Here is a 16,033-nt window from a genome sequence, read left to right as displayed (position 1 = left end):
ATCTAATGAAATCTCTTCACCTCTAGCTGCACAAATGTGGAGACAAGGGTTTCTTCTCTTGCTTTTTCCCCTCATCCTATCTTGAAAATATAGATGACAGTTTCTCAAAAATGGCTGAGATACACAAAGGTAAGCCATCTCAAAATCTTTACAGGCATAAGAAACATGTACAGGTTTAAGCAAAAGAGAACAGCAACACATATTCTACCCCAGATTTATTAAAAATTACTGTGACATGCATATCATCAGTCTTAAAAATTCAGCTTTAAAATGATAATGCAATTCCACCCCTAACATGCTCAAAAACAATGTAGAAGTCAGGCTAGTACAATATATTACTCAGGGAAGTAATTGGTACCTGTTACTGTTTGCTAGAATTTGGGCTTCTACAAAAATAAAGCCCATCAAAGAAATGGGTCAACTCAGTGGTGCTTTTCCTAAAGTGGAAAAGGAAAATCCTTTCCCCAGCAACAAAAAAGCAGTTATACTTTCAAAAAATAAAATCGGAATTTGATAAATGTTCAATCAGTCTTTTAATACATACATTTGGGAATATAAAAGTCAGTATAAACCTATTATGGTCATATAGTTTGAATTTCTAGTACTATTTTCCTTAAGGCAAGTATGAAAGCACTTAGCAGTATAGCATTTACTACTGAGATACTATAAAATAGCACCTTGGTGAATAAAAGAAATTCATGAATTTATGAAGAAAGGAATAATAATTATAAAACATTCTAATAAAAGCATTGTATATGTTTGTATACCAAAGTTTAAAGGTATTCAAAGGTCATTTATTGCTAAAATTATTTAAAATATAATAAGAGGAAAGTTAAAAGTGCCCTTCCTCAGTTTCTAAAATTTAACAGGATCAGAGAATCTGGAATCAAAGATAAGGTAGAAATCCACAAAGGGTTCCACTGAATTCTCAGGGAGAAAGAGCAGGCAAAAAAAAAAAAAAAAAGGCAAAAAAAAAAAAAGAAAGCAGGCAAAGAGTCATCTGAGGACATTGTTTTGGCCTAACCTGTGGGTATCATACAAACAGGGGAGCCAATGCCTGATACCAATAGAACGCAGTTTTCTACTGTTAAGCAAGGTGACAACCAACCCTATCTGCCAAAATTAGTGGGTGAGAAATTGTCACATGAAGTCCTGCACAAACATGAAATGCAGTAGCAAAGGCTGGCTGTCATCCCGCAGTCACCACTTTCCTGGGCTAGGCTGGCAGCCAGCAGGAATATCTCCTTCTGCAAAACTGTTTCAAAGTAATAACTTAGAGGAAGTGGTGTGCTGATACCATGAAAAAAAACATCCCTCAAACACAAAGATAGTTCAAAAAGCATCTGTATATGGCTCAGAGGAAACAGACAGCTCAGCTAATTTCAACTCAAAAGAAACCCAAGAGATGGGTTTAGCTTGGCCACAGCTACACACACATGCAGGAAAACTGAAGGTCGGCAAGAACCTAGTGATTTTGTTTTGTGCCAAAAGGGATGAAAGGGCAGGGTTGTCCATCCTGGGGTCAGGATGGAATAACAAGATACTCTGCCCCATATGGCCTCAGACACAGCATTACATGCATCTAAGAGCACTTCATACCTTTCCCCCCATGAAGTTACACCCATGTGTTTTTTCCAGAGCAGTCCAGACCAGTGCTGGAATAGCAAGTCTGATGCACTTTCTACAGCAACCAGTGGGATCAGTCTCTCCACTGCTGACGCCTTTCCACAGGCTTCCTTCCACAAGGTTGTCCTTACAGAGCTTAGGAGCAGAACCCCTAAAATAGTCCCTCCTTTCATCAATCTTGGGCTGAAATACATGTACAATCTTTAAAATGATTGATACTGATTTTCTACTTTGGGGCATTTAAAAATATTCTTCAAATCAAGTGAACACATCAGCAACAAAGATCATGTCATATCTGGTTTTGAAAACCACTTGGAAATTTCTGTAAAAGCAGCTACTTTCCTAAGAGAACAGATGTCAATTGATACCAAAATCTTAAAAAGATCCTTATTCTTATTTTCAAATAATTTTTATTTGAGAAGATTTTCAGATGTGTCAGCAAAAGTCAGTGTTTTTTTCAATCCTGGTTTTGTATTGCTGTTTTGAGATCTTCATTGCTAATAGGGATAAGGAATCCCCCAAAAGCCCTTTGGTTTTCATCATTCGAGAAAATTCATCTCATGGCTGAAGACCTATTCATTTTATTTTCATTTTTGTGAGAGGAAGACAGGAAAGAGTGATTGACCTTTAATATCAGAAATGTGTGTCACTGACCTTCAACTGGGTAGTGAGATTTTTGGTTCAAAATATTTAGTACCCAGATCACATGTGGGGACAATTAAAATTCTTTAAATGATTCTTTTCCTTCTTCAAGAGTTGGCCACAACATTTAAGCTGGGCACAGGAAACAGAGATTTTGTCTCAGCCCAGCAGCCTCACAAGGGCAGCTCTAAGCTCTGTAGTTTTGCCATGTCTTTCTAGGTGGTACCCCAGTCAGCAAGCCTCTGCAGCCCATAGAACTCAACATAACCTTCTGGACTGCTCTGGAAAAAACACATTGGGTAATAAGGGATAGAATGATTTCCATTCATTGTTTCCAGTGCTATTTTCTGGACAGAAGAAACGCCAAATCATAGGCATCTGGAAAAGAGACGCCCGGACAGAACAATGATTTTACACAGCCTGTGATCACTGACCCCCCTAAAGGTGCATCTACTGTTTCCTGCTGTCTCCTTCATGTGGGGCTACAGGGTTCGGACGGAGCAAGCAGCCATTTCTATCAGACTTGACTTAGGTGCAACAGTTGACTTCCAGGGGGGTCAAATGTTGTTCTGGTCACCTTGAAGACACAGGGAGTGATGAAAAGACACAGGTCCATGGCAGTGACAGTGAAAGAAGTAGGACATTAGCATCACATGACCAATGTGATGCTAATGTCCTCCATAAGAGCTTTCTGAAAGGTATCATTCAGTTCTAGAAAATAATTAGAAGGCCTGTTGCCATCTTTGTGTACAGTTTATACACCATATTTTGTTTCTTGGCTGGCCCATGGCAGGGAAAGAATTGACTGACGTACCGGGAAATAGACAAGGCAACCAAAACTGATGCGGAGGTGGAAGGGCATGGTCTAGTGAGACAGGGGCTCGACAAAGGCCTCTGAGGGCTCCTGTCATTTCCACAGTTCTTAGTCACATGATTTCCTTTGTAGATCTTAACAGTAACTAATGAGCCTTAGAAAATGAATTGGCATGCTGGGTAGAAAATTTCAAAAGTCAACTTTTCTCTTCAAAAGTGTTAAAAAAAATTTTTTTTACCCTTTCTTTATTCTATGGGTTCTCTTTTTCAGAACAATTTAAAATTCCGTATTTAAAAGAGCTTCCTTTGTGCCTACATTCCCCCTTTGAAACCAAAGGCTGCTGGACCCACCGCAGCCAGGGAGATGGGATGAGAGCACCCCGGCCCAAGAGCAGCCGGTCTTCAGGCTAGAGAGCACACTGTGGGCTGGCTGGGCGTGAGAACCTGCTCACACCAGGCACTCAGGCACCTCCTTGTCTCAGAAGCATGAGCCAGGAATCATGGAGCGGACGGACACTCACACCAGAGAAAGCAAAGTCTGAACCAGTTAACCAGTAGGCATAAAATGGGAGATGACCCATCTCCTGGGACTGAGGGCACATGGTGGTTTTCAGGTGCCTAAATTGCATCCTGGTCTTCAATAATTCTAATAGTATTAATATTAAGAATTACAACAAGAACAACAGCTAGTATTCATTGAACCCATACTGTGTGCTAAGGAGCATTCCAGACACTTTTACAAGTATTAATTCAATTTTCACAATAACTCTATGAGGTGCATAATGATTAAACTGATGATGGCATTGATGCACAGACAGTTAAGTAACTTGGTCAAGGCTACACAGCTCACAAGTGGCAGAGACACAATCTGAACTCAAATGGTCTGACTCCAGAGTCAACACTTCTAACCAGGGTGTGCTTCTCTGGGGGCTTCCTTTCTCCCTTATTGCCCATCCTTATAGTAAGGTCCCTCCATTAAGGATGACTGACAGGGGGGTCTATTTCTTGCTCCATTATTGTCTCACAATTAGCATTTTTCTTGGCTCCACTCATTATGAATCTTAGCAACTTAAGTACATGTTAATGCATTTCATGAACTAGTAAATGCTTACTATGTGCCAAGTGCCAGGCGCAGCTATGAGATCTGAAGCTAAAGACGAGTCAGCCTTGTTCAAGCTCTCTGAAGCCTTATACTTCGCACAGAAAGCCTTGGTCTGCACAACCACCATACTTCAAACTGCTTCCAGTGTTCACACTGTAAGGTCCCTCCCTCTTTCATGACCTTATGCAGAATATATATTATAGCCCATCTTTGGATGTACAGTATCCTATTTTTACATAATAATGTACTGTCTTCTGAGCTCATTGATAAAATAATACCCAAAAAGGCACATTTAAAATATCACTAAAACAAACACAGACATGATGAAGACAGCTTCCTCAAAGGTCCCCCTTCTCAGGATTACAGGTCAGAGTGAAGCCAAGGGGATGGGAAGAAGTCCTGGTCATGCTGGATCTGAGAAAGCATGCACCTCTGGGCAGTGCTGTGGTGTCCCCCACAGACTCTGCAGAGCAGTGGTGAGTCCTGGCAAGATGTCTCAGAAGCATGAACCATGGCCTCTTCCTCTGTTCATACATGGCTCACGGTGGGTAACTTGTATGGGGCATGGATCCCCGTCCCCGCCAAACTTGTATTTATCTCTGTCTGTAGCACTCGCAACACAGGTGCTCCTGGACGCCACATGTCACATCTTCTCATCTTTCTGCTCCTATAGCACCCAGCAAACTGCTTTGTATGTGACAGGCCTTTTAAATGATTTTTTTAATGATTGTTTTTCCCAAATTACGACAATTGCACAAGTCTACTGTGAACACAAATGAGTTAAAGAAAATAAACTACCTATAATCCTACTGGATAGAAATGCACAATGTTAATTACTAGAATATTTCTTTCTAGACTTCATATATTGAAAATATCTTAAAATTAGGATTATAATGTACATAGTTTTAAATCCAGTTTTTGTTATGCTTTTATACCACTAAGTATTCATTGAAAATGTGATTTTTAATGACTGCATGATATTCTACATCAAAATTTAACTTTTCCTATCTCTGGTCATTTGGCTGTCTTTTACTTTGCTTTTATAAATGTGTTAACATCAATATCCTTATACACAAATTCTTGTGCTCAGCTAGGATTATGTTACAGAATAAATTGTAGAAACAGAAGTACTGGATCAAAGAATTTGAACAATTTAAACTCTCTGGATACACAGTGCAGATGGCCACTGGGAAGACTTAAAAGAATGTCTCACTCACCATACTCTTGCCAATGCTGCATATTAGTTTTAGAAAATCTATATCCTTGGTTTCTTCAAGGGTTCAGAACAGAGCATATAGTTAAAATCACGCTCCTAAGTAAAATTTCAGAAGGGTTACATACAAACAAGAGCAAAACAAGCCTATGATCAGCAGTGCCCAACTTCAAATGCTTAGAATTTTAGAAATGGAAATAAGTAGAGATTACTGAGTAAATGATTACAGTTCACAAAGGTCACTGAAGCTCAGCAGGGTTAGGTGGGCAATGTATTTGAGTTGGACCTAGAGTCTAGTTATCTTGCCCCATGAATAATTTCTTCAGAAGAGGCTGACAATCTTGTGATTTCATATTTGAAGAAGAAACCATTACAGTTCTAAATTTTATTTTATCTTCACGACACCAAGTCAGAATAAAATATTTTATAGACAAAAGCAAAAACTCATGTCTAAGTACTACTCTATTATTAAGGTCTCTGCTCAAATCTACAACAGATTTATTTTCCTGGAACCATTAAAACAGTCAGCGCTGATTCATTATTCTCTCATCCAGCCAACATTTACTAAGAATATACGGTGGCCAGGTACTGTGCTAGATGCTGGGACAGCAGGCGGAAGGTACCAAGATAAGAAACAAGGGATTCATTGGAGGGGAGGTGGGCAGGAGGGCTGTGAGCAGATACAGTGCGCGTGTCAGGGTGCGGCAGGGGTGCACAAGGTGGCATGGGGGAGGCTGAGCAGTGGCTGTGGAAAGCATCACCGAGGAGCTGGTGTGTGAGCTGTGCACGTACTTGAAAGCAGTCTACAGGGCAGAGGTGGGAGAAGAGTGTCCTGGCAGTGAGACAGTAAGGCTGCTCATCAGATGTGGTGGGACTGTGGTGCCTGGAGGTGCTGAGCACTGGTGGAAAATGAGGCTGGGAAGGTATTCTGGGTCAGGCAGTGCTCAGGAATTTGGACTTTTGTCTGGAGTTGTTGTGTCCCATGAAAGATGTTTAAGCAGTGGTGCCATGGTCAAATGTGTGCTCTACCAACCCACCCTCATGGTAACATGGGGAAGGACCGGCGACTTTGAAGGCAGGAGACTTCTCTGCACTGGTTCAGCCCACAGGCTTTGAATGTCTAAATTAGGGAAAAGGCAGAAGAAATATGAAAGAGGAGATGGATTTGGGCATTATTTATTAGGAAGAAACATAAGACACAGAGATTGATCAGATGTGGGTGCCATTAATGAGATGGGGGAGAAGAAGGTCTTGGTTTTGGAAGCAAGGGATTTGCTCACACTGAGCTTGAGATCTCAAGATATCCGGTAAATCCAGATAGCAAGTGCAAATCAAATATGGAGATCAGGGAGGGACAGACAGAGTCACAGGTCAGCATAATCAGTAACATGGCTAGCCGTCCCCACCCCTCAATTTCTCCTACATACTGGGATACTTTCTCCTCTTCAGCACAAGAGCTGCACTGCATCCATCAGAAATACAATGCAAGCCATAAATGCAATTTACAGTTTTCTAGTAGACACATTTAAAAAAAGTAATAGGGGAAATGAGCCTTAAGAATATGTTTCATTTAACTCAATATATCTAAAACATTATTTCAACATGAATCAATATAAAGATTATTAATGAAATATTTTACATTCTTCTTTTCATACTAAGTCTTCACATCTTAAGTATACTTTACACTTCAGCCTAGCCCCATCTCAACTCAGATTAGCTACATTTCGAGTGGTCAACCACCCTGAACTGTGCAGGACTAGATGGTAACCCACAGGGGTGGTTGAGGCACCAACACGAAACTTTTCTAGTCCTTGGAATTTGTGGAGTTAAATGGAATTTAATTTTACAGATGAGAGAACGACGAGGAACCCACAGGGCAGTGTTATATGTTATTGGAAGCTGGGGAGGGGCGAAGGGTAGAGACCATTCCTCTAAACCTTACTTACTAAGTTATCAAATACCCCGGAAGCTTCTGATTGAACTCAGAGCCTTGAATTGGTTATCCCCTTATCTGTAGACATGTCTGGTCTCCTGATAAAGATTCTAAGGGCAGTGGTTCCAAAATTTCAAACATTTGCAAACCAACTTCATAACTTTGGGATAACTGTATATCACCAAAAAAATGTATCACTTACTTAATATTTTTATTCAATTCAACTAGCCTTAAAAAAGTCTAAATACATAATTTAGTGTGTCACCCTAAGTGACTGTATCTATGAAATCATGGATTTCATGTGTTATATTTTTTTCTAGCACACATTATAATAAATAATAATCACTTAAGTAAAAAATTATAAAACAATTTAGTCACAGGGATGGAAGTACAGCACAGGGAATATAGTGCATAATATTATATCTTTGTATGGCGACAGATGGTAACTACACTTATGGTGAGCATTTGGTAATGTACATAACTGATGAATCACTAAGTTATTCAAGTGAAACCAATATAATATTGTATATAAATTATCTTTAAATATATATGTATAAAAGAAACAACAGTGAAAACACGAAAAAAATGTTTATCCATTTGTCTCCTAATATCACCTCACAAACTAGCACAAATATGATGATCAAACCTTGAAAATATTGTCCTGGAGGAAGGGAAGGGGAAATAACACCACTGGCTTCCCCCTTGATGCCAGCAGTGCTCAGCAGGCACGTGTGCTTTAACTCAAGTCTCCTGTATGAGGACCGACATTCACTGCTACCACCTTGTTTTTATGCTGGTGGTTATTCTGACTGGTTAGCACTGGTGCCTACCAGTTATTGGGTATTTTAGTATTCAGTTAAATAACTTTAGTTATAGTTATCAGTTATTCCAGCCTATAATGAAATTATTATATTCATTTAAAATTTCCAGAGATTATAGAGCTGGTAAGCTTGGGAACTGAGCTTTTAACTTTTAACATCACAAGGCAGAGACCAACTAGATCACCTAGCATGAGGCCCTCTGCCTAAGAGGTGGTATATTCTTGTCAGTGACTGGTTCATTTTCAGTTATGAATTATCTGAAAAGCTTGATGACTCTAAGAGATGTGAATTGGTAAACTTCTATGGAGAGGATGCATGGCATCAAAATGGTTAAAATAAACTTCTTATAAATTACCTGTGTGCTTCTTTATTAATGCATTGAACAAGATCTAGAGGATAGTCTAATTAATTTCAAAAGAGTTATGCAGATAAGTAATATTTGGAGGTGTCTGCAATTGTAATATATGTTGTTATCTATTCTTGACTGAAACATATTTAAAAGATAATATTGTGTAAATTTGAGGTTTAGAACATGTTGCTGCATTTATATCTTCTAATGTGACTTGCATTGCAGCAATTAGTGCCTCTATTTCATAACATAACTATCCTTTTTTTTCATAGTTTGGAATAATTAAATCCCAGTCTCTTAGCAAGTTTGATGATTATAGTACAATATTGTTGTCTGCATTCACCAGATTGTACATTAGATCTCTATGGCTTATTTACTATACCTTGTAAAAATGATCCATTCTTATGTAACAAATTACACCAGTACTAAGTAGCTTAAACCAACGAACATTGTATGACAGTTTCTGTGGGTCAGGGGTCTGGGCACGGCTTGAAGAGTGCCTCGGGCTCACACAGAACATTAACTGTCTATGTTCTTTTGGTGGTGACGTCACCAGTGCTAATACGACCGTGGTTTCTTGGCTACATTCATAATTAAAGGAAATGTGAATTACCAGTTAGAGATTAGTGAAAATAAAGTTGTATTATTTTTCCCCATCCAGTTAACAGATTTCAGGTTAAAAAACCCTGAGTTTAAAGACTCAGCTTCTTTCACTATCTAAAAATCAGTCAAATGCTGTGTGGATGGGCACAAGGATTCCTTACATACCCTTGGAATCTGCCATATGTGAGCATTTACTGCATTTGTGAAAGATTTCATTTTTTGTTTGTTTGTAAACCATGTGGTACTGCTAGTCCAGCTTAGAAATAAATCAACTTTAAAACTGATTCCACAGCTGCAAAAGACAAGTGGCACTAATAAATGAGGAGCTCAGCTTATAACTATATCTCCTCTGGGCAGGTGGTAACCAACTGATTGACAGAAGCAAACAAGCCATGTTTTGAAGTATTAACATTTTTCTAATGACAAGTAGGATTGGAGTAGAAAGCAAGTAGAGGGTAAATGTTGTATTCCTACAAAATTCAATCTTCTTAAACATGAGGACCTCTGAAAACGTGAATCAAAATTATACTTCTAGGGGCCCTGCTTGACCACTGCTTGTCACCTTCTCAGTCATAATCACTGTGGGAAGAATAGCCTGGGCTGCTATCAACAGGTCCGTATCAGAGAACCAGAGAACGTGGGGCAAAATTATAGGTTTAAATTTTGCTGTCTTGGACCGCATTCTAAATTTGTCATCACCTGCTCATGGAAATGCCTTCAGTATTCCATTTTATTCGGGGTGGGAGAAGGATTATGTCAAAAATATTTAACAACCAATAAGGCACTAGAAGTGACCAGTCAGAGCAATGTGTGATGTGGAGCAGAGTCCTGGGGCACCCAGGCACCCCTCCTTAGTTGTTGAATCATGAGACAGGTCTGAGGGGTTGTGGAGGTGCACTTGGATGGCTGAGATTGGTGATAGTTCACAAACAGGTTTGGAAACATCCCAACATTTTAGAGACCAGCACGGCCATACCAGCACAGACTGAGTATCAGCTGCTGAGGTGGGGCTGCTCCTGCCAAGAAGCCCCACAGAAAGTTACTGGTATGGGAGCTGACCCTGTGGCTCATCAGCACCCTGTGGGGATAGGACTCAGGCCTCCTTTCTGAGCCTTGACCTGAGGTCAGCGCCTCCAGGACCAATTCCAAGGCTCTCAGAACCCCCTCCTCAGGTCTCCTCAGGGCTGGCAGGCTATAGTCCCCTGGCTCCTGGGTGCCTTCTCGGATCAGCCTGGACAGCTGCTGCCAGCTGGCACCAGCAGACCTCTAAGCTAGTGGGCCCAGTGTTTCCTCATGGGTTGGATGGAGGGGCATGTTCTCAGTCCATAGGCATCATACCACCCAAGCAGCCACACCCTGTGCATGGGGGAAGGCCAAAAAAGGAAGACTTTTTTTTCATGTTCCCTCTCACTTCAAGGACTTGTTTAGTAGCTGCCTGAAATTTCTGAATGGAGTCCCATGTTTTAGGTTTATCACAAGATGTCATTCTTCATTGCTTCTTGGTCTACATTATTTTACTGAAATGCTCTGGTTGGTTTTCTTTCGTTCCATCTTCTGGGAAGCAGAACAGAGGTGGCTCTGGATACAGAGTTCTGGGTCTGAATTCTGGCTCTGGGGACTGCAGTCAGTCACTTCAGCCCTCTGAGGTGATGTCTGCCTCTGTAAATGGGGCTCATAGAGTGACTGCCTCGTGGGCTGGTCAAGGGTCTAATGAGACAAAAATGAGTTCGACGATGTTCTTCTTACAAACTGACCACAGCACTGAAAAAAAAACTTTTTGTCTCTATTTGGAATAGGAAGTGCCAATGCTATTCCAGTGTACCAGAGCAGTTATTTTTAAAATCCATCTTTTTTGTTCACTCAAGCAGACTAAAAAAGCAGACAAAAAAATGAGTTTAGAGGTCAAAATGGTAACTGTTGCACAGACTTAGATCCAACTCATAAGAACTCAAAATTCTATTAGGAAGATAATATTTTTCTCCAGGAAAATAGCTATCATAGGTTAATTCATTAATATTTGTATAACTAGCTAACACCTGTTTCAACTACAATAAATGCAATTTCAACTATCATGATAATATTTGCATTGAATTTTATCAGACATTTAGAGAACATATAATACCATTCTCCTTAAAGTTTTCCAAAAAATCGAAGAGGAGGGAACACTTCCAAACTCGTTCTATGAAGCCAGCATCACTCTAATATCAAAATCAGGCAAAGATGCTACAAAAAAAGAAAACTACAGACCCATATCCCTGTTGAACATAGATGCAAAAATACTCAACAAAATATTAGCAAACCAAATTCAAAAACACATCAATAGGATCATACACCATGATCAAGCGGGATTCATCTCAGGGATGCAAGGATGGTACAACTTTTGAAATACATCAACATCATCCACCACATCAATAAAAAGAAGGACAAAAACCACATGATCATTTTCATAGATGCTGAAAAAGTGTTCGACAAAATTCAACATCCATTCATGATAAAAACTCTCAACAAAATGGGTATAGAGGGCAAGTACCTCAACATAATAAAGGCCATATAGGATAAACCCACAGCCAACATCATACTTAACAGCAAGAAGCTGAAAGCTTCCAAAAAATCGGAAACAAGACAAGGATGCCCCCTCTCCCCACTTTGATCCAACACAGTTCTGGAGGTCCTAGCAACAGCAATCAGACAACACAAAGAAATAAAAGTCATCCAGATTGGTAAGGAAGAAGTCAAACTATCACTGTTTGCAGAAGACCTGATAAGAAACCCTAAAGAATCCACTCCAAAACTACAAGAACTAATATCTGAATTCAGAAAAATTGCAGGATACAAAATTAATACATAGAAATCAGTTGTATTCCTATACACTACAATGAAGTAGCAGAAAGAGAAATCAGGAAAACAATTCCATTCACAATTGCATCAAAAAGAATAAAATACCTAGGAATAAACATAACCAAGGAAGTGAAAGACCTTTATGCAGAAAACTACAAGACACTCCTAACAGAAATTAAAGAGGACATTAATAAATGGAAATTCATCCCATGCTCTTGGCTAGGAAGAATTAATATTGTCAAAATGGCCATCCTGCCTAAAGCAATCTACAGATTCAATGCAATCCCTATCAAAATATTGACAGCATTCTTCAATGAACTGGAACAAATAGTTCAAAAATTCATATGGAAGAACAAAAGACCCCAAATAGCCAAAGCGATCCTGAGAAGGGAGAATAAAGCAGGAGGGATCTCCCTTCCCAACTTCAAGCTCTACTACAAAGCCACAGTAATCAAGACAATTTGGTACAGGCACAAAAACAGACCTATATACCAGTGGAACAGAATAGAGAGCCCAGATATTAACCCAAGCATATATGGTCAGTTAATATATGATAAAGGAGCCATGGACATACAATGGGGAAATGGCAGCTTCTTCAACAGCTGGTGTTGGCAAAACTGGACAGCTATATGTAAGAGAATGAAACTGGATTACTGCCAAACTCCAAACACAAAAGTAAACTTGAAATGGATCAAAGACCTGAATGTAAGTCATGAAACCATAACACTCTTAGAAAAATATATAGGCAAAAATCTCTTGGACATAAACATGAGCAACTTCTTCATGAACATATCTCCCTGGGCAAGGGAAACAAAAGCAAAAATGAACAAGTGGGACTATATCAAACTAAAAAGCTTCTATACAGCAAAGGATACCATCAGTAGAACAAAAAGACATCCTACAGTATGGGAGAATATATTCATAAATGACATATCCAATAAAGGGTTGACATCCAAATTATATACAGAGCTCATGCACCTCAACAAACAAAAAGCAAATAAGCCAATTAAAAAATGGGCAGAGGAGCTGAACAGACACTTCTCCAAAGAAGAAATTCAGATGGCCAACAGGCACATGAAAAGATGCTTCACATCGATAATCATCAGAGAAATGCAAATTAAACCTACAATGAGATATCACCTCACACCAGTTAGGATGGCCAATATCCAAAAGAGAAACAATAACAAATGTTGGCGAGGGTGTGGAGAAAGGGGAACCCTCCTACACTGCTGGTTGGAATGTAAACTAGTTCAACCATTGTGGAAAGCAGTATGGAGGTTCCTCAAAAAACTAAAAGTAGAAATACCATTTGACCCAGGAATTCCACTCCTAGGAATTGACCCTAAGAATGCAGGAGCCCAGTTTCAAACAGACATATGCACCCCTATGTTTATCACAGCCCTTTTTACAATAGCCAAGAAATGGAAGCAACCTAAATGTCTATCAGTAGATGAATGGATAAAGAAGATGTGGTACATATACACAACAGAATATTACTCAGCCATAAGAAAACAAATCCTACCATTTGCAACAACATGGATGGAGTTAGAGGGTATTATGCTCAGTGAAATAAGCCAGGTGGAGAAAGACAAGTATCAAAAGATTTTACTCACTTGGTGAGTTAAACAGCAGCAGACTCACAAAACCCAAGAATGGACAAAATCCAAGAATGGATTTCACTCATTTGATGAGAACAAAACAGCAGCAGACTCACAAAACCCAACAATGGACTAACAGTTACCAAGGGGAAAGGGACTGGGGAGAATGGGTAAGGGAGCAATACGGGGGAAAAGGGGCATTACGATTAGCACACAAAATGTAGGGGGAGGGGCATGGGGAAGGCAGTATAACACAGAGAAGACAAATAGTGATTTTAACAGCCTCTTACTACGCTGATGGACATTGACTGTAATGGGGTATGTGGTGGGGACTTGATAATGGGGGGGAGTCTAGTAACCATAATGTTGCTCATGTAATTGTAATTAATGATACTAAAAAAATAAAATAAATGATTCAATTTCAATGACAAAAAAAAGATAATATGTGCATAAACATAAAAAATGAAAACCATAATATTTTCTTCAATTGCTTTGGTATATAAGAAAAGAAAAAAATTGTTTAAGGTAGTGAGCACATGAAAAAATAAACTTTGTTTTTGCCCACTGTGCTTTATTTTTTTCTTTAAATAAGCATTATGGACAGTGAAAGTCAAGGCCTAAACCAGAAATCCTGACCTTTACACTCTTGTTTACCCAAGTGAAGATTCTCTCTCTGATTTCAGTCCCAGAAATCAGTCAATGAATAAGTTCTGATGCTGAGTCCCATTTCCTGTTTGTCATAGGAGTTTTGAAGATAGAGATGCATTCAGGAGTAATATGAAACCATTAAGATCATTTAAGAAAGATTAATTTCTTCCAGGATAGTATCTCCTATGTTTAGATACATATCTCTAGCTGCCTATTCAACATCTCCACACAATGTCTAACAGACAGCTCAGACACAGCATATCCCACGCTAAACTCTATATATTTCCTCTACCCTCAGGTTCTGCCTAGAGCCTTTCCTCTGTTTGATGGCCTCTGCTTAGGCCAGAATCATTGGAGTGTTCCTTGACTCATCTTTTCCACTTATTATTGTTCAATCCAAAACTTTAATCTCATTGGTTTGACTTCAAAATTACTAACTCAAATTACTCAACACTTCTAGTGCTGCCACCCTGTCCAGGGCACCACCACCCACGGGAGCACTGTAATAGCCTCTTACCTGCTCTCTCTCTTCTACGCTTGCTCTCCTACAGTTTATTCTCAATACAGTAACCAAAGGGATCTTTTAAGGCTCAAAGTCAGATCGCTGCCTCTACTTTGCTCCAAGTCCGAAGCTCCCCTCTCACGCTGGGTGAAGGCCCGAGTCCTCTAATAGCCTGTAAGGCCCTCCAGGATCTCACCTCCTACTTCCCTCGCCTCACCTACTCTGCCCCAGTCACACTGGCTCCTTGGGATTCCCGGAATATGCTAGGCATGCTCCTTCCTCAAGGCCCTGAGCACGGGCAAGGCAAACTCTCTCACTTCTTAAGTCTCACTCAAATGCCACCTTCTCTGTTAGAATCACCCTGCCCACCCCACTGCAGTCTCACCGCTGCACTCCTGCTCTTCCTTACCCTGCTGTACTTTTTTCCATAGTACTTACTACTTTCTAGCCTTGTAATACACTATATAACACTATTTTATTAGGTTTATTGTTATTGTCCACCCCTCTCCCCCAACTAGAAAATAAGATTCACATGCAAGGTGCTCAATAAATATTTCTGAATTACGGGAAAATGCCAAAAACAAAAATAGGCAAAACCTACCCCATGAAACACCCAGAGTCCAAAAGGGTCTTGTAATGTTCAACTGTACGACCCATATACTATCTCATTTTCTTCTTTTTATAGTGCTGTGCCATTTTGAAGAGGAGTAACAAAGAAGTAGGACTGATACTGAGGAGAGGCTGCTGTCTGTCTGGAAAGACCCGTTAAGAGTGATATTACCAGGGAGGGTTAGATCACCACACACTGAGCACAGCGACCTCATCACAGAGGTCCTAAAATCTCTCTTTTATCTGAGAGCCAGAGAGAGTAGACTCAGAAAGACTGACCCACATTATGATTTCATAAGAATCTCGGAACATCAGAATTCACATATGATGTCGTTTCTTTCCAGTCACCATATCCATTGTCCAGAATATACTCTTCTGAGATAATGGTGCCCAAGAAGTTGATTCAGTGTTCAGAACGTGGTTTAGAGATCTTGGAATATGGGCTAAGGATGGGCCAGCCTCTTGAGGGCTACTTAATCTGGGCCATGGCAAACCCTGACCTTCATCCACATTTTGCAGTGGTAACCCCTCTCAATCCACATTCACGCTCGTGAGATTCATGGTCTCCCTTCCTGACCAGTCCCTGGGAAGTTTTCCTTTCTGGGCCATCCTCTTCTTTGCTCCATGGAGACAATCACTGCTTACTGCACACAAAATTTCTCCAAGTAGAAGGGATTAGGGGCCTACCCATAAGACTGCACACATATTGCTATGTTGTCTTCTAGCAATTAAGTCG

The 16,033-nt window shown here is 39.9% G+C and overlaps 1 protein-coding gene across 6 annotated transcripts in view; it reads right to left on the bottom strand.

Moving 5' to 3' along the window:
- Positions 1-16,033, bottom strand: part of WIPF1 (WAS/WASL interacting protein family member 1) — a 125,779-nt gene that overhangs the window by 55,502 nt on the left and 54,244 nt on the right. The window lies entirely within an intron of this gene.

Source organism: Manis javanica, chromosome 12, assembly GCF_040802235.1.
Source record: "Manis javanica isolate MJ-LG chromosome 12, MJ_LKY, whole genome shotgun sequence".
Classification (NCBI taxonomy): domain Eukaryota; kingdom Metazoa; phylum Chordata; class Mammalia; order Pholidota; family Manidae; genus Manis; species Manis javanica.
The sequence above is the reverse complement of the archived record's forward strand: the minus strand, read 5'-3'. Positions and strand labels throughout refer to the sequence as shown.